The following is a 19969-nucleotide window of genomic DNA, read 5'->3' as shown; positions in this document are numbered from 1 at the left end:
TTATGGTCTCACTACACAGATGTCTTCTGCCATTGTAATCCATGTTAAATTGCCCAACTTCAAACGAAATTTGAGACAAGCTTATGGGGGGCCCTATTTGGGTAAATATTACAAACATGTCAAAATTATTTATTTTTATTTTTTAGGGGTGTGTGTGTCAAAATCTATATTCTAGTGTTCTTAAATGTAATATATAAATTGATCTGAGTGTCCAATACAGTTTCTCATTGTAAAAGTTCAAAATTCAAGGTCACACGGTCAATATCCAAATTTCTGTGATTTTGTGCGAATATACAGTCATAGTGACAGTATTGTGAATATATAACAGTATTCTACGTTAAAAGTAGAATTTGTATCTGCCATTAACAATGTGTGACTCTTCATGCTGAAAAAAAACACAGGATTTCAACACGTCACACAGAAGAAATATTTCTTTGCTATATGGTCGTTGATATTTCGATATAGGCTAATGGAATTCTCTTGTTGGAGAAAGTCGAGACACCCCCCCCCCCCCGGGAGGTGGGTGAAGAATCCCGACTGTGGATGGAGGGTCTTTTTCAGAAAGTTGGTTGGTTTACCCGCATCTGACGGACTTGGCATCGAACTCAAACACTATTTGCCTGATCCCGTTCCGAAATGGATGCATGATGCGAACGGCTCCGTCGGAGTTGTTCTGTGTGGTTAGTAGCAAATTAGGCCAGGATGACTTACTCGTGCTGGAGGACGGGCCGCAACTCTACAGATGACGATGTACCCGCCGCCGTTTTCACTGGAACAAACCAATGTGCCTTGATGAAGTGGATGTTAAACTTCAAGAGCCAGTTCATCCAATCCGCCAGTGGGGGTAAAATAAAATAAATGTGTTTTTTTAATTATTTGTAATCCTCTTTTTTCTTTCTAACAGAAAAATTAACTGAAATCGTTAGACAATGAGTGTAAATTAATTTTCTAGATTTATTGTGTTTATATGCAAACCAGTAATGTAGCACAGGGAGGGGGCCATGGGGACATACACAGGGGGTGGCGCCATACCCAAATATTTTGGCAGATTTTTTTTTATCATTACTGTATGATTTTAACCCTTTCTTTCTGGGAAAGCCGGTCTTGGGAGAGTGACAGTCCTCCTATAGACACTGCACTGCAGGAAGGATGAAATAGTCTTGTGTCGTGCTCGCATCGGTCATACATATATTTGACCCATTCCTTTATTTTGAAGAAGGATCCTCCACCTCAGTGTGAGCACTGGCAGTGTACCCATATGAAAGAAACTCGAAAAGATATATTTGGACAAATAAATGTGATGGAATCATTTCGATTCCATCCAGAATTAGTTTTACAATTTTTACGTGATACTAACTTTTACTCTAAATTTTAATTTGATATATCTGTGATATTTGTATTTTTTGCAGTTCTTTACACTGTTTTCATTTGAATCTTGAATTTTTATATTGATGTTGCTCATCACTTTAGTTTTCAATTTATCATAGTTTGACACCCAATCGCCGATGTATTTTTCGTGCTGGGGTGTCGTTAAACATTCATTTATTCTGACGGTACGCCACATTTTGGTAGTGTGTCCTCGTCTCAAAGAAACTAGAAAAGATATTTTTGGTCAGCGACATGTGATGGAATCATTTCGATTCCATCCAGAATTTATTTTACAGTTCCTATGTGATACTGCGTTTTATTGTAAATTTTAAATATTATCTAAATGTGATATTTGTATTTTTGCAGTTCTTTACACTGTGTTTTAATTTTTATATTGATGTTGATCATCATATTGTGTTTACATTTACCATAGGTTGATAGCCGATGTATATTTCGTGCTGGGGTGTCGTTTGAAGTTGGGCAATTTAACATGGATTACAATGGCAGAAGACATCCGTGTAGTGAGACCATAATGTAAAACATGAAATTTCTGTTTATCCCCCCCCCCCCCCAAAAAAAAAGTTTAGCAAGCCAAAATTAAAATGTACTAGTTAGTGTAGCATCCTTATAAAAGGTAATTTGATCGATGTGGATTTGAGCCAAGCTTATGGGGGCCCTATTTGGGTAAATATTACAAACATGTCAAAATTATTAATTTTTTAGGTGTGTGTGTGTGTGTCAAAATCTATATTCTTACATGTAATATATAAATTGATCTGAGTGTCCAATACAGTTTCTCATTGTAAAAGTTCGAAATTCAAGGTCACACGGTCAATATCCAAATTTCTGTGCTTTTTGCGAATATAGTCATAGTGACAGTATTGTGAGTATTCTACTATAAAAGTAGAATTTGTATCTGCCATTAACAATGTGTGACTCTTCATGCTGAAATATACAGAAAAAAACCCAGGACGTCACACAGAAGAAATTTTTCTTTGCTATATATATGGTCGTTGATATTTCGATATAGGCTAATGGAATTCTCTTCTTGGATAAAGTCGAGGACACCCCCCCCCCCCCCCCCCGGAGGTGGGTGAAGAATCCCGACTGTGGATGGAGGGTGTTTTTTTAGAAAGTTGTTTTTCACGCATCTGACGACTTGGCATTGAACTCAAGCACTATTTGCCTGATCCCGTGCCGTTCCGAAATGGATGCATGATGCGAAGGGCTCCGTCGGAGTTGTTCTGTGTGGTTAGTAGCAAATTAGGCCAGGATGACTTGCTCGTGCTGGAGAACGGGCCGCAAGTCTACAGATGACGATGTACCTGCCGCCGTTTTCACTGGAACAAACGTGTGGTTAGTAGCAAATTAGGCCAGGATGACTTACTCGTGCTGGAGAACGGGCCGCAAGTCTACAGATGATGATGTGCCCGCCGCCGTTTTCACTGGAACAAACCTATGTGCCTTGATGAAGTGGATGTTAAACTTCAAGAGCCAGTTCATCCAATCCGCCAGAAGTCCGCCATTGGGGGTAAAATAAAATAAATGGGTTTTTTTAATTATTTGTAATCCTTTTTTTTCTTTCTAATAGAAAAATTAACTGAAATCGTTAGACAATGAGTGTAAATTAATGTTCTAGATTTGTGTTTATATGCAAACCAGTGATGTAGCCACAGGGAGGGGGGACATACACACGAGGGTATAACGGGGGTGGCGCCATACCCAAATATTTTGGCAGATTTTTTTTTATTATTATTATCATTACTGTATGATTTTAACCCTAAACTTAACCCATTTTCTTTCTTGGAAAGCCAGTCTCGGGAGAGTGGCCGTCCTCCTATAGACACTGCAGGAAGGATGAAATAGTCTTGTGTCGTGCTCGCATCGGTCATTTGACCCATTCCTTTATTTTGAAGAAGGATCCTCCACCTCAGTGTGAGCACTCTGACGGTACGCCACATTTTGGTGGAGTGTCCTCATCTCAAAGAGACTCGAAAAGATATATTTGGAGAAAATTTGATGGAATCATTTCGATTCCATCCAGAATTTGTATTACAATTTTTACGCGATACTGATTTTTACTCTATCTATCTGTGATATTTGTATTTTTGCAGTTTTACACTGTGTTTTAATTTAACATTGATCATCACATTGTTGTTGCATTTACCATAGTTTGACACCCAATAGCCGATGTATTTTTCGTGCTGGGGTGCTCTTGAACATTATTAATTAATTCATTTCGAACAGGCTTCATACTATCAAGGCAGTCTTGGGAGAGTAGCAGTCCTCCTATAGACAGTGCAGGAAGGATGAAATAGTCTTGTGTCATGTTCCCATCGGTCATACTTACTTGACCCATTCATTTATTTTGAAGAAGGATTCTCTACCTCAGTGTGCGCACAGTCGGTGTCTTCTGACGGTGCGACACATTTTGGTGGAGTGTAAGGATTTGTCAACTCGAAAAAGATTTATTTGGACAAAGAAATGTGATGGAAACATTTCGAATGAATGAATATATTTAACGACACTCCAGCACAAAAATACACATCGGCTATTGGTGTCACAAATGGTGAGTATATGAAAATATTTTTTTTTTATATATTTATATAAAACCACAGTGTAAGGAGCTGTGGGGAAAAAGTATAATACAATACATAAAATCAAATGTAATGTAATCACAATATCTCTCTTGGATTTCATAAATAACTGCATCTGTGCGATCGAATACAATTTTTGGTGGTTTGATACACCAAGTATAGGTCAAGGTCCCTTAAAATAAATGATTGCGTCAGATATGTATGGCCGATGCGGCCACGACACAAGACTACTTCATCCTTCCTGCATCGCCTGTAGGATGTCTGCCACTCTCCCAGCCTTGACAGAATGAAGCTAAGGGATGCTTCAATTTCATGTACTGTAAAGCTTGGAGATACGAAAGTGAGTCTGTAAACATAATATATTTGGATGCACATGAATCCTTAATCTGTTCCAGGGCTTTAATGATTGCCCAAATTTCAGCAGTAAAGATTGATGCTGAATCGGGCAATCTCATGGAAATTATTGCGTCTGATGGAAAAACTGTAGCACAAGCCACATAATTCCCATCCCGTGATCCGCCTGTGTAAATAGGAATGTAATCACAATACCTCTTGGATTTCCATGAAATGTTTATAAATAACTGCATCTGTGCGATCGAATACAATTTTTGGTGGTTTGATACACCAAGGTGGCAAAATAAAATATGACGGTGTTTCCAAAATGTGTTAAATCAATGTTGGAAACTAATTAAAACTGCTTAATGCGAAGACCAAATTCCATCCAGAACTTTTATTGCAGTTTTTACGTGATACTGACCTTTATTCTAAATTTTAATATTATATATCTGTGATATTTGTATTTTTACACATTTCTTTACACTGTGTTTTTTATATAATTGTTGAACTTTTATATTGGTATTGGTCATCACTTTAAATTTGCGTTTACCATAGTTTGACACCCAATAGCCGATGTATGTTTCGTGCTGGAGTGTCGTTAAACATTCATTCATTCTAAAAAAAAAAAAAGATCGCACAGATGCAGTTATTTATAAACAACATTTCATGTTATCGTCTGTAACATATAATATGATAATGCAAATGCATTTGTAACGACGTACACTATTTTAATCTCTAATTCACATTTAACGCCGGACCCAAAAACACAGAACGAGGCTCTACATACGTCATGTAACAGGTCACACAGCATAGCATTAAAGGAGCATTATCACACTAATACATATTACAATTCCTCTTCTTCTTGTTTTTTAAGTTAATACATGTTCTGTTTATCATTGGAAATAAATGTCAGTTCACATAGTAAACTTGTTGTATGCTTCACTTGGTATATATACAATTCATAGTTAATTTTGTATAGTTCTCAAACACATGTAATTAATGGAGTGTCACCTTTCAACTTCAATTAATTAACAATATTAAAAATAACACTAAGCAAAATGTCAATTATTGAAGAAAAAAAACTATATTAAAATTATGTTGAAGAAAACTGCAATAAAGTATGTTGAATAGAACTACATTGAAGATTATTGTTGCAGTTTCAGTAACAGCATTTATAGATCCAGTTTTACTGGTTGCCTAATAATTCTACCAGATCTAGTTACTGTTGGATTGGGCACCTGGGAACTTTGTCATTGTGCTGGGTTAGGAATAGATGTACATAAAAGGTCCACTACCTCGTAATCGTTAAAAAGTCTCTGTTAGTTGATAGCATCTTAAAATGTGCAGCAAACTCAGGAATGTCCCTTTAAGTAATTGTTGAACGTTCAAAGTTAAAAGAAAAAGAAACAACTTATTTTTAATTTGTATTTTGTTTTGTTGTGTTTCGATTTTTACAGAATGGCTAGATCGCGATCAGTTTGTGTTGAGCTGTTTAAAAGGGAGCTGGGATCAATGAATACCCTATTTTATTCTATTGCAATCCAGAAACTAAATTGTATGGTATCATTTGAGTGCATGCACGATGAGGAATGCATATTTACAATTCTTAATATCCTGAAATACGTTTCAACAAATGATTCAACAGCAAGGTTGTTGATAGAAATTATCGAAGAAGAAAAACATAATGACTGTTCGGGCATCGTGATTATTGCCAACATTCTTATACGCAGATGCACATGGATGTGCGAAGACCTCAGAGAATGCCTGGAAAGTGCCATTGACGATACTTACTTTTTGATTCAGACAATTGAACACACACGTTTACACGTTTAAGTTATTTGATGCGAATGCATTTCGAACATTTGGTCTTCGCATTAAAGGGACATTCCTGAGTTTGCTGCACTTTTTAAGATGTTATCGACTAACAAAGACTTTTTAACGATTGTAATTACATTATCAAATATATTTTTCTGCACAAAATATTAGTGGCTGTATATTAAACGCGTACGTTTCTGATTGTTCTAATATTTGTACTAGGTTAAATTTCATTTTATTTCCAAAATATTATTTTTAGACAAAATCCAGCTTGGGCTTCTTATAAATATTAAGACGACCAGAAACACATTGAATATACAGACACCGATATTCTAAACCAGAAAATATATTTAATATGTAAGTTTAATCGTAGAAATACTTTATTAGTCAGAAACATCTTACAATGCAGCAAACTCGGGAATGTCCCTTTAAGCAATTTTTATCAGTTTCCAACATTGATTTAACAGACATTTTGAAAACGCCTTCATATTTTATTTTGCCACCTTAGTGTATCAAACCACCAAAAATTGTATTCGATCTTGTGCATCTGAAAAAGGATCGCACAGATGCAGTTATTTATAAACAACATTTCATGGAAATCCAAGAGAGGTACAGTGATTACATTCCTGTTTACACAGACGGATCACGGGATGGGAATTCTGTGGCTTGCGCTACAGTTTTTCCATCAGACGCAATAATTTCCATGAGATTGCCCAATTCAGCATCAATTTTTACTGCTGAAATTTGGGCAATCATTAAAGCCCTGAAACAGATTAAGGATTCATGTGCATCCAAGTATATTATTTTTACAGACTCGCTTTCGTGTCTCCAAGCTCTACAGTACATGAAATTGGAGCATCCCTTAGTTGGGATGGTGATACGAAGTCTGTCTTTTTATAAATTTTATCAATTGCCAATAAAGATGTTATATTTTGTTGGGTACCCAGCCATGTTGGCATTAAGGGTAACGAAAAGGTAGATGTTGCTGCCAAGTCTGCTTTGAACTTGCCCCGTGTTCATGTTGGTATCCCCTACACTTATTTTAAATTTCATATTAACCAATATATCTTTTCGACATGGCAAGATGATTGGGACGGTGCGGTTGCTAATAAGCTTCATTCTGTCAAGGCAGTCCTGGGAGAGTGGCAGTCATCCTACAGGCGATGCAGGAAGTATGAAGTAGTCTTATGCCGTGCCCGCATCGGCCATACATATTTGACGGCATTCGTTTATTTTAAAGAAGGACCCTCCTCCTCACTGTGCGGCACATTTTGGTGGAGTGTGATCATCTGAAGCCGACGAGAAATGATATATTTGGTAACAGAAATGTTTTGGAATCGTTTAAATTCCATCCAGAATTAATTGTAAAGTTTTAAAAACACTTTGACTTCTATACAAAGTTTTAAAATATACTTACCTTGATTTTATGTATTATATTATACTTCTTTCCCCCACAGCTCCTTACAATGTGGTTTTACATGAATATATATAAATATTTCAATATACTTACCATTTGTGACACCCAATAGCCGATGTGTATTTTTGTGCTGGGGTGTCGTTAAACAATCATTCATTCATTTATTGGCCATTCTATAAAAGAATGTTCACCCCTGCACCACGGTGAGGTTAATGCACACACACGGGTTGGGGGAGGCAACTGAATAGTTAATGGGTTAATTGTTTTAAGATGGACATATTTCTGACCAAAAGGTGAATAATAAAAAATTATCAGTTTTCTATTGTTCTTTCTTTATTAGTTATTAATGGTTTTGATGTTTGCTATCAAGCAGTGTTTTTTGATAAGGGACAACCTAGTAAATTTCCAGTAGTAAGAGGCTCATGGTAGTACAAACTCAACTCCGTTACATGTTAAAAATTCAAGAAAATTAGTCTTCTAATTTGTAAAGAAGTTCTAAGTAATTGATTACCTAGAAGCAAATTTAGTTGAAATATCAAGTTGCTACCATGAACTGATCTTAACGGATGTACTAGTGATGTAATGAATGAATGAATGATTGTTTAACGACAGACCCCCAGCACAAAAATACATATCGGCTATTGGGTGTCACAAATGGTAAGTATACGGAAATATTATTTGTATATATTCATGTAAAACCACAGTGTAAGGAGCTGTGGGAGAAAAGTATAATATAATACATAAAATCAAGGTAAGTACATTTTAAAACTTTGTATAGAAGTCAAAGTATTTTAATAACTTTATAATTAATTTTGGATGGAATTCAAGATTCCAAAACATTTCTGTTGCCAAATATGGGCGATTCTCCCGTACCGCTGCACATTTGAAAACTTATTTTGTTAAAAATTAATTCATGATATTGGGAATAAATTGTATACGTTTTAAAACCTGATTTATTGCTCATTTAAAATATATTGTTAGCAATGATGATACTTCAACATTTCCTGGGGGGTTTTTCACATTGTTTACCAAGTCATCACAAACAAATGTCCTCACCGTCACATTTCATGTGTTAATTTCACACGAGTATAAATTGGACAAGATATTGGAAAATTCATGTGCAGTGCTATCCCTAGATATGTTAATGTTGCTCTTCATAAATCAGATTCATCAATTTTATTTCTGCAGCTGTTTGATAGCGATGGGTTTTTTTTTTTATTGCCAGGCTATTCACATATATGATATGTTTTTCTTTGCAAAAGTCTGTGTTACATTTATTAATCAAATTCTGGTACAATAAAATTGAAGAATTTCTTTTTAACATGAACTCTGATATTCGTGATGGAGAGGGACATGATGTGATGGTAAAGACATTTGTTAACCTTCATTAAAAAAAAAAAAAAAAAAAAGTTTTATATAACGACGCACTCAACACATTTTATTTATGGTTATTGGTGTCGGACATATGGTTAAGGACAAATATAATGAGAGAGGAAACCCGCTGTCGCCACTTCGTGGGCTTCTCTTTTCGATTAGCAGCAAGGGATGTTTTATATGCAACATCCCACAGACAGGTTAGTACATACCACGGCCTTTGATATACCAGTCGTGGTGCACTGGCTGGAACGAGAAATAGCCCAATGGGCCCACTGACTAACCTTCATTAAGATACTTAGCAAACAACATGTTACGTGACCATAGCTGCACTTTAATCAATAAACTTAAATATGCATCAAGTAACTAACAGAACAGTAAGTACTTAAATTCACAAAATAACTAGTTTGCTATTTTCATCTAGATACAGTTTCTGGCTCAAAACCTCCATTTTGTGTCAACATGTCAATTTGAACAACCTTACAACTTTTTAAAATTTAACTATGCATTATCCTTATAATCTCCCAAACGAATTTATTAACAACTTGTTGTTACAAGACATTGAAACATCCAATTGCGAAATACAAATTAACTGTTAAAAACACTTTCAAAAAACGTTTGTCACTGAACTGTCACCTATGAATACTTAGAACATACTTTATTCCAGATATTGGAGTCAATTTGTAAATGTCGTTTAGTAACTGGCGTTGGTTCAGGGATAATTCCCACAACATTCTTCCATTCATACCATATACAGTCTTCCATGAAAGGCCAGAAGAAGCGGTTGACTCCAATTCTGTGCATAACTTTTACCTCCACAGAATCAGAATCCAAATCTTGGATAATACCTGGATACACTTGAGAGTCATTCTACCAAACACCACTCCTCGATGTTGTCAGGGTCTGCTAGAATGTAACCTGCATTGGGATATTCATTTTCTCTGGATGCAGTTATTCCTTTCACTGCCACTTCAATGTCTATAACATCACTCGCATTTGCCAAACTCTCATGTGTTTCAGCTTCTTGGGGCTGCGATATCACTTGCGGAAATATGTGTGTTTCACTTTTGGAAGGACAGAAACAGTCGCACCTACCAGGCCATTTCAGAAACAACTCAGAAGTCGTAATTCCATCACATTAGGGCTTGATGCATGGCTGACAATTTGGTGCAATTTCACTGTGCCTTCAATGGTTTTAAGACAAAGTAACATATTTTTGACAGTGTCAATTTCCTTGCTGTCAACAAAGAACAGCTGGATGTCCATTTGCATTTTACCAAGCTTCAAAAACATATCCTTAGCGTTAACAATGTCCTTTCCCTTTGAAACCAAAGCATCTGCTGACCGCTTTAACAATGCTCCTACCCCATCCGCAGCTCCTTTGCCATGTCCAGCTTCAGTCAAATTCCATGAAGCATGCTTAACCCCGTACTTGGAATGAATTATCTGGGAAACCAAATAAAAGTTGCCCTTTGAACGATACTGAGTAGTGGGCCCATCACTAATGAAATGCACTTCTTCGATTTGTGGATTTTTAGTCTTTGCCTCTTTGAGAACAGGATCTAAATGTGCCCAAATTCCTGCAAGATTATGGCACATGTCATCTGATATGGTGCAAAATGCCTGTGTGTAATGTTACTTGATTGCGAGATCCACCAAAATGCAGGCTTTGGACTTCACTTGAAAATTTACACGAGTAATTTTCAGAAAAGTCTACATTAATAATAACCGTTTTATCAATTGATGTTTTCTTTGAGAGATCCGAGGATTCTGAATTGGTGCCTGATATTGTACAGATGGCGGCAAAACTTTTTTCAGCAAATTTTCCGTGTCATCCACCAGCTGTGTGAGGGTTGACTGTAATTTATCCTTAACTGTTTTCTGTACTTTCATGGGATTACCATTCTTGAGATATTCTTCTAACCTGTTTGTCCAGTTCCAGTATGAAACCTGCTTTCCCTTTTCAAATTCAGAGGTTTCCACTTTCCTGCCAAAACAAAGATTACATTCTCGATACATGCATTGTTTTCTGTTTATATCACAAGTGATAATTCTACAAAGATCTTCTATGTCATTTGTTTTGAAAACACCTTCTTGGTGTAATTTTTTAACTTTGAATGTCATATTTTCATGTATCCCTTTCGTGAAGCTTTCTTTCTACAACCCAAAAAGGTCTCACTTTACAGAATGTTGAATAATGGACTTTGAACCTGGATATTCTTTCACAAATTTAGTATGAAGATTTTTCAGAGAATCTGTAAGGTATCTATCTCTTCTGTTTCGTTAACTTGCCTTTGGTTATTGTCTCTTTCTTGCCTGGAGCTTGTGTACTGTGAATGTCCTGTTCTAAGAAATCCTGTATTTTATGTTTAATATACTTTCTCCAGTTCTTTACGTTTTTTCTTTTGAAATGTAAATCTATCTGTTCTAGTTTCATTTGCTTTCAACATGGCTCTCCCAATGGCCATGGTTTGTCTAACCTGTTTCAGAAGTCTGTATTTTTTTCAGAATACCCTTTGACGGTATTTTAGAAAGCAGCTGTCTGCTGCATTCATCTCTGCGTTTCAAATATTTCTCTTTTATTTCATTGACCATTACGTGATGCAGCAACAAAGACCGTCGCACACTGGGACTTACTTCGGAATGAGATATTTGTTTCAAAACCTTACTTCTCGGTGACAGTCCTTCTAACATAGTTCTTTTCGTCTTATTTCTTAACCTTTGATAGCGCTTTTTGTATTTCTCAGCAAGTTTTTCTTTATTTTTGAGCATTTTTCTTAATGCAAATATCGTTCTGTATGCTGCTGAGCGGTCCTTTGTAACCCTTTTTCTTCCACGTTGACGGGTGGTTTCCACTTGTTCCCGTTGTGGGAAAGGACATGGTTTGATATTTAAAACATTTTGTAATGTTTTCTTTGTGTCCCGTTGTATCTTCTTTTGGTTTTTTCCAGTATCTTCTTTTTTGTCTCTGTTGTCTTGGTGGTTTTTGTTTTATATCAAACTCCCTTTGTCTTTCGTCGCTTATATCTCTCTTTTTCTTTTAGCAAATACTGTTCATGCCTTACTTGGTCAGTTTTTATGTTTTTGTCTGTACTTCCTCGCCCTCTCGGCAGCTGAAAGAGCCACTGATGTGTGTCTGCAAATGAAAGTAAAGTTAATTAATCATTTACTGTTGATTTGAAACATTTGTTAATTCTGACGTGTAATTATTAGAGGACACCTACTTTCAGTTTCCATTAGCATTAGATATTATACTTGCACTTTTCCAGACAGGACAACACATACCACGGCCTCTGATACACCAGTTGTGGTGTACTGTCTGGAATGAAAAAACAATTCGATCCTGTAACGCATGTATGAAGCTAAGCTAGATCCTGCCACCAGCAAATGAATGTATACCATAATTAGTAAATGAACAATTTTAATCATAAAATAAAACAAAACAAAAGAACAACATATAAATAATAAATAAAACATTCTATAATTTGCATGTAACATGGTACAACATATTGATTTAAAAGTGTTCTTAAGTCATTGTAATTCAGTGACGGAATTGAAATCACTACAAAAAAGGTGTGTTGAGGAGGATTGTCATAAAATATTAACATTTCAAAAATCAGTGTCCTGTTAAAAAAAATTTTAATGTGGATTGGGATGGGTGATTCAGATCATTCTAGACTCTCTGGCCTGTCATGATAAAATCACAACATAAACAAGTCTCTACTGTAACAAAAATAAATGTACCGTCACATCAATTTTTGTGATGGTGAGGACCGTTACGGTGAAGAAAAAATATGTATTAACAGCATATTTACACGCCAAACAGCTTCATGGCGTCTTTCATATGGGGAAAAACGTTTCTGGTGGGGAGAATTTATACATGACCATTTGAAAAAAAACACCTGGCTTCAACAAACATGATATTAAAAGGTGTACGGTAAGGACACCTAATAAACATACGGGCACAATTTTAGCAACATAACAGTGAATTTGTTTGAACATTTCTGAACCTTCTATGTGCGGCAATGGCGGCAAGCAAACTAATGACAAAGATGACGTCACGATCAAAGTTCGCCACGTGACTCCAAAGTTGTTTCTGTTTAATCATCCGTGACGGTAAAAAAAAAGGCATTATGAAGGACACCACTTTTCCACAACATTTACATATTTATTGGGATATTTTTTATTAAAAAAATGGTGTTTTATAGGTACATCTGTTTATGTGTATAACATACAAGTTCATGTAGTTTTAACATTTTACATAAATTTATTGGGTGATTCTACGTAAACTAGCAATTTTATGTCCCTAACTTTCAAATACTTCTATTTTTATATTACACAATCGCAATTAAAATGTTACTGAAATATAGGGAACATGAGAAATACTATTCTAAAAATTCCATGACTAATGTTACATATCATGTTATTTATATTATGTTTGTGCTGAATAAACAGATCACACACTGTATTTTTTCTTCGTCCATGTGCTCCTTTTGCTTTCGATTTTCCCTTATAACTAAATAATCAGAAACAATTGTAGCAACTAATTTTATTTTCGAATAGGTTCTACTTCTATATTTAATGTTTCCTCATATTTATACTATTTGCGAAAAGAAAAAATATATTTTGTACAGCATTAAAACTTGTCCCTGAATTTGACATCATTACCACGAGCAGATGATAAGCCTGACAGTTGTTGTGTAATATCTCCCTTCAACACCTTTCCTGACCTGAAAGTTTGCTGGCGGTTTTTTTCAACATGTGGCTAATAGAAGTTACACTGGTGTAAATCTGATTGATGAGAAAATCACCACTTCCTTCATAATTTCAGGTGAGTAGCTTAATTATGTGTCATTACCGTATGCATTTCAATATTTTTGTTTAATTTAAATTTCTTTCAAACAAGTCATGAACACATGTCATATGGAATGTCTGAAATAGCTTTGAAAAGTATGGTAGCCTGTTAAGGCCAAAATATGTACAAAATGTCATTACCAGAACAGTCATTATAACAACAACAAAAATGTTGCGGTAATGACATTGAAACCTTAAGTATTTAAAGAACTACATTATTGGTAAAAACTGAATGGCAACTCCATAGGAAATGGATTGTAATTGTACTAAACATTTAACTGGAATACATATACATCAATAAATTCACAAACAGTTACAGATTATTGTTATAATTACAAACACCACCACTTATTTAGTTCAAAATACATTTTAAAAATCAGTATTTAGTGTCATTTTAGTCTTTACTTTTTCAGTGATATCAGACAGTCAGAATCAAGTAACTTATATAACAGCAGAATTATTTTTTTAAATTATGTATATATTGTTTTGGACAGGTGATACTTACATGTCAATGATTAAAGGGCCTAATCACGTACTTTTCATTCGTTTGTAAATTGTAATAGTTCCTTTCGAGCATTATAATTATAGAAAGTATATATAAAGTTATGAACTTTCTACAACACAATTTCAAAGTAAAGATAAATCAAAGTTTGTCTTCGTAAACAATAAAATAAATGAATAAACTAAATGAATTACCGTCTGCAGACAATGTTTATTTTTTATTTGTTTTACTAAGACAAACTTTGATTGTTTAATTATCAGAAAGTTCATAACTTTAAATATACTTTCCATAATTATGATCCCCAAAAGGAATTATTACAACCTAACAACGACCTAAAACTATGTTATTAAGCAAAATATATTATAATAAAATGTGGAAATGCTGATACTGGTTTTTTGTTGTTGTTTCAGTTATCAACTCTTGTCTCGGTGATGGCTGCATTGTCAAACAAGGAAAGGAGTAGGGATACATGCGAAAATTACAAAATGATCCCGAGAAACACGAAGAATACCTCAGAAAAGAAAAAGAACGATATAGAAAAAGATCAGAAACCAAAAACCAGGGATAATTCAAGATGTTGATTCCGATGAAGTTGAAGTGAAAGTCATGCACAGTGTTGGTGTTAATCGCTTTTCTAGCCTTCGAAAATTGATGATATAGTTTGGTACAAAATGAATCAAATCATTTCTTTGATTGATGAGCCAAAGCCTGTTACACAACGACACCAAGAGATCAACAAGGCAACATGGAATGCAGTCTGCAAATGGCTTGAATGTCACTGATTAAGACAGACTATTAGCTTAAAAGCAGAAATAATCAAATATTGTATGCTGTTGACGTGTTATGAGTTCAGAATTTAACCTTTTCCAGTTAACATTTTATATTTGTTCTGAACCAGTGATAACTAAACATTGGTGCATAAAACTGGCTTCTCTGGTTCTGAGAAAGAACCATTTTGCATTAAAGGGACATTCCTGAGTTTGCTGCAATGTTTAAGATGTTACTGACTAACAGAGACTTTTTGACTAATTACATATCAAATATATTTTTCTGCATAAAATATTAGTGGCTGTATATTAAACGTGTTTCTGATCGTTCTAATATTTGTACTAGGTTAAATTTCATTTTATTTCCTAAAAAACGTTTTTTCGTATGTACGAAATTATTTAAAGACAAACTACAGTTTGGGCTTCTTACAAATATTAAGAAGACCAGAAACACATTGAATATACAGCCACTGATATTCTAAACAAGAAAATATATTTAATATGTAAGTTTAATCGTAGAAATATTTTATTAGTCGGAAACATCTTACAATGCAGCAAACTCGGGAATGTCCCTTTAAGCTCTACAAACATAATTAATGGTGTATACTTTCATACAGATTTACACACAATATGATATAGAAGTTTTTGGTTTTAGTATTATCAATTGATGTTGCAAGTTAACATTTTTTAAACCTACTTTAAACATATTCCAGTCTCAAACAGCAACACATGTCAGTGTATATAAGATGTGTATCTGGTGTGTTTCTTCATTCAGGGTTGCTTTGCTCGGCTAACGAAGATGATGTTAGACGTTTCACTATGACATCGTGTATTTATTTTTGTTATTTCTTCTATGTCATTACCACAACAGTGTGCCATCACCACAACTATTATGTCATTACCACAACTCAGTCATTTTATCTTCTTTTAAATATATATTTATATTATTTATCAACTTTGTTGACCCTAACATTGTCATGTAAGAATCGTTCATTAGCATTTGTTTTGTTTTTAAACAAATGGACATGTTTTGATAAAGATATGCACACGTAAAGGTTGTGAAAATCAATTTCAAAATCAAATTACTATTGCATCAGTCATTATATGTGAGTATGAATAACACGTATCTTAATAAATCAATACATGCATACACCAGCTCTGTCTGTATATACATATGTTGGAAATAATTAAACAAAATGAAAATTATTTTTGTTACAAACATTTTTCAATCTGTTGTAGTAATGACATTTTATAGACGGGATTCTTAATTGTGACTTCCTCATATAGAAATAAATAGCAAAACGTCTTTGCTGGTATTGTTTTTACAATCGGTAATCAAGTCTGAATAAATATATGCAGAATTTTAAAACAATATGCTTGTTTTATATCCATAGATTCCACATCACAATGCTATTATATATATGTTGCGGTAAATGTACATTTATGTTTCCAAATAAATAAAATATATTCATCCTTCTTATCTTTAAACATGCTGAATACATTCAACTATTAAGTACTCCGAATTATTTTACAAAAACAAATCATTCACGAGCAGGTAAAAAGCCCACTTTATGTTCGGGGACAAAATAATGACAATTGTGCATCGGTAAGGAAGAATCACCCATATATCATTTCTCGTCGGCTTGACATGATCACACTCCACCAAATGTGGCGCACAGTCAGTGTACACTGACAGTGTTCACACTGAGGAGGAGGGTCCTTTAAAATAAATGAATGCGTCAAATATGTGTGGCCGATGCGGGCACGGCACAAGACTACTTCATCCTTCCTGCACCGCCTGTAGGATGACTGCCACTCTCCCAGGACTGCCTTGACAGAATGAACCTTGTTCGCAACCGCACCGTCCCAATCGTCTTGCCAAGTCGAAAAGATATATTGGTTAATGTGAAATTTAAAATCACTGTAGGGGACACCAATATGGACACGGGGAAAGTTCAAAGCAGACTTGGCAGCAACATCTGCCTTTTCGTTACCCCTAATGGCAACATGGCTAGGTACCCAACAGAATATAACATCTTTATTCGCAATTGATAAAAAGACACTTTCGTATCGCCATCCCAACTAAGGGATGCTCCAATTTCATGTACTGTAGAGCTTGGAGACACGAAAGTGAGTCTGTAAATATAATATCCTTGAATGCACATGAATTGATTGCCCAAATTTCAGCAGTAAAGATTGATGCTGAATCGGGCAATCTCATGGAAATTATTGTGTCTGATGGAAAAAACTGTAGCACAAGCCACAGAATTCCCATCCCGTGATCCATCTGTGTAAACAGGAATGTAATCACAGTACCGCTCTTGGATTTCCATGAAATGTTGTTTATAAATAACAGCATCTGTGCGATCTTTCTTTAGATGCACAAAATCGAATAAAAATGTTGGTGGTTTGATACACCAAGGTGGCAAAATAAAATATGAAGGCGTTTCCAGAATCTGTTAAATCAATGTTGGAAACTGATAAAAATTGCTTAATGCGAAGACAAAATTTTCGAATTGCATTCGGTTTCGCATCAAATAACTTCATATATTTGTTATCAAACACGGCATTATGTGCAGGATGTTTTGGCATTGGTTTAATCTTTGTAGCATACTGCAGACAAAGCTTTGCCCGTCTAGCACCCAAACTAGGTTCGTGTGCATCGACGTACAAGCTGTCCACAGGAGATGTTTTGAAAGCACCAAGACAAAGCCTAAGTCCCTGGTTGTGTATAGGATCTAGCATTTGCAAGTAAGACTTACGTGCTGACCCATACACAATGCACCCATAATCAAGTTTAGACCCAACTAAAGATCTATAAAGTCGGAGCATAACCTTTCGATCAGCTCCCCATTCAGTGTTACCAATAACTTTTAAGATATTGAGGGCCTTTAAGCACTTCTTTTTCACATACTGTAAATGAGGAACAAAAGATAGACTCCTGTCAAAAATAACCCCCAGAAATTTGGTCTCCTCCACAACTGGAACCGAAGTTTTGTCCAGAAACAGCTGAGGATCAAAGTGGTGACCTCTTTTCTGGACCTCCCCACTCTAAGACAAAATAGGAAGTGGGGTCGGCCCCTACTACTCTTTTCTAGACTTTACTTTGTTTTATTGTGATACCATCTCTTATCATCCGGAGTCAGGCCCGTCCGCACCACTATACCCTAGTCCGATTCTCTCTCTTTGGTTCAGACGGATCTGGCTTCTCAAGATCTGTATTTCAGCACAGCACTACACCTTCAACGACTATTGACTGTCAATTTAGGTGTTTTCTTGACGGGATGCAACCCATCTCGTCCCTACAAGCTGTGCACCCTAACAGCCTTAACGAGGCCACTCATGTGGACATATAGATCAGACTTTAAACTTTTAGACCTTCGTTCAAAAGTTTATGTCGAAATTACTTTCTTTTTTTAATATTATTAAATAGTCCGATCCTCTCTTTTTTTTCTTATTTATTTTTGGACTGTCCTTCTAAAATGCTCCAAATTATATAAATATTCGACCGAGCAGTGAATTCTTTTTATTTTTGGCTTGTAACTTTTTTTTAAATTCCTCTAGCCTTCCCCTACATATCAATATACATATCAATATCAATATGGGGAGGGCGGAGTCTGAGAAAAAACAACAACTATAGTCCCCTCCAGCTGGACTGCAGAGGACCAAAAACAAAACAACAAAAACATTTCGTTTTCTTTTTTTTAGTAACAATTTGTCTTTTGGCATGCGACATGATTAATAATAAAATATATAACATTTTTTTGCCAATATTTCAACAGACTCCAAAACAGTAGATGCATCCAATTCATTAAAAAACGAGAAAATATTGTGTAATTTTATTTGTTAACTGTGACACAGTCTTCAGAGTAAACCTGTTACATTTTTCCAAAAGCAGCAAGGGATCTTTTATTTGCACGTTTCACATACAGAACAGCCACATACCAGTTTTTGATATACAGTGGAGATCAGGGAGGGGGAGAAACAAGAGGCCCATGGGCCTAATAAGTCACATACGACAGGACAGCACATATCAAATCCTCTGATATACCAGTCGTGGGGTATTGCTTGGGATGGGTTAGAAAGTATAATTCAAGGGACAACTATTTGCCTCCATGTAGGTTTATTTCTACCCCCACCCCCACCCAGTTCAGAATACAGGTTTCTCAACAACTAACCTTAACAAAAATTGAGGAATTTTTTTTCTTGAAATTAGTAATATGAATGTTTTCATGGTAACATTCACAAAAGTAGGTTGTCCCACACACTAAGCTGTTTAGACACCCCAAAATACTACAACATTTTGGCAAACTATAATTCCCCCACTAAGAAATATCAAAGCTCAGTGTTTATGTTACATTGTGCTATAAAGAGGCCACACACACACTTTTCCCCTGTCGTTTTGGCCTTAGACTGCAGCAAATTCTGTATTTGAAAATCTAAGATTCTAAATGTTCTCAGTCAAGGATGAAAACCCACCCACTCATCGCAAACCCATCTAACAGGTATGGGCCCTTATATTTCCCTTCCCTAGGTCAAGAGACTGACAGTGGCCCCTACTTTCAAATCACACCAACATTCCCCCACCACTTTCAAATACTCTGTAGACTCTGTTACAGAAATTGTGTAAGATAAATCAATCTCCACTGAGGAGATTCGAACCACAGCGCTCTTCTGACTAAGCTAATAGGAAAATTCCCTTTAACTTCTGCCACTTAAACAAACACTACTACATACTCCCCACCTCAAGTGAAGCTATGTCCCTCAGCTGTGGGGGCACAGGCAACTGAACTGTTAGGGGTCCAGACTGGGTTATAATTGTATTCTGGTGTTAAGAAAACGCCCAGTCCCTACAATGGCTCCAAATGTAACAGAAAAATCAACTTCCACTGAGGGGATTCGAACCACAGACTCGGTACGAGACATTCCCTCTATCTAC

Source organism: Gigantopelta aegis, chromosome 12 (genome assembly GCF_016097555.1).
Source record: "Gigantopelta aegis isolate Gae_Host chromosome 12, Gae_host_genome, whole genome shotgun sequence".
NCBI lineage: Eukaryota > Metazoa > Mollusca > Gastropoda > Neomphalida > Peltospiridae > Gigantopelta > Gigantopelta aegis.
This window is presented reverse-complemented; position numbering follows the sequence as displayed.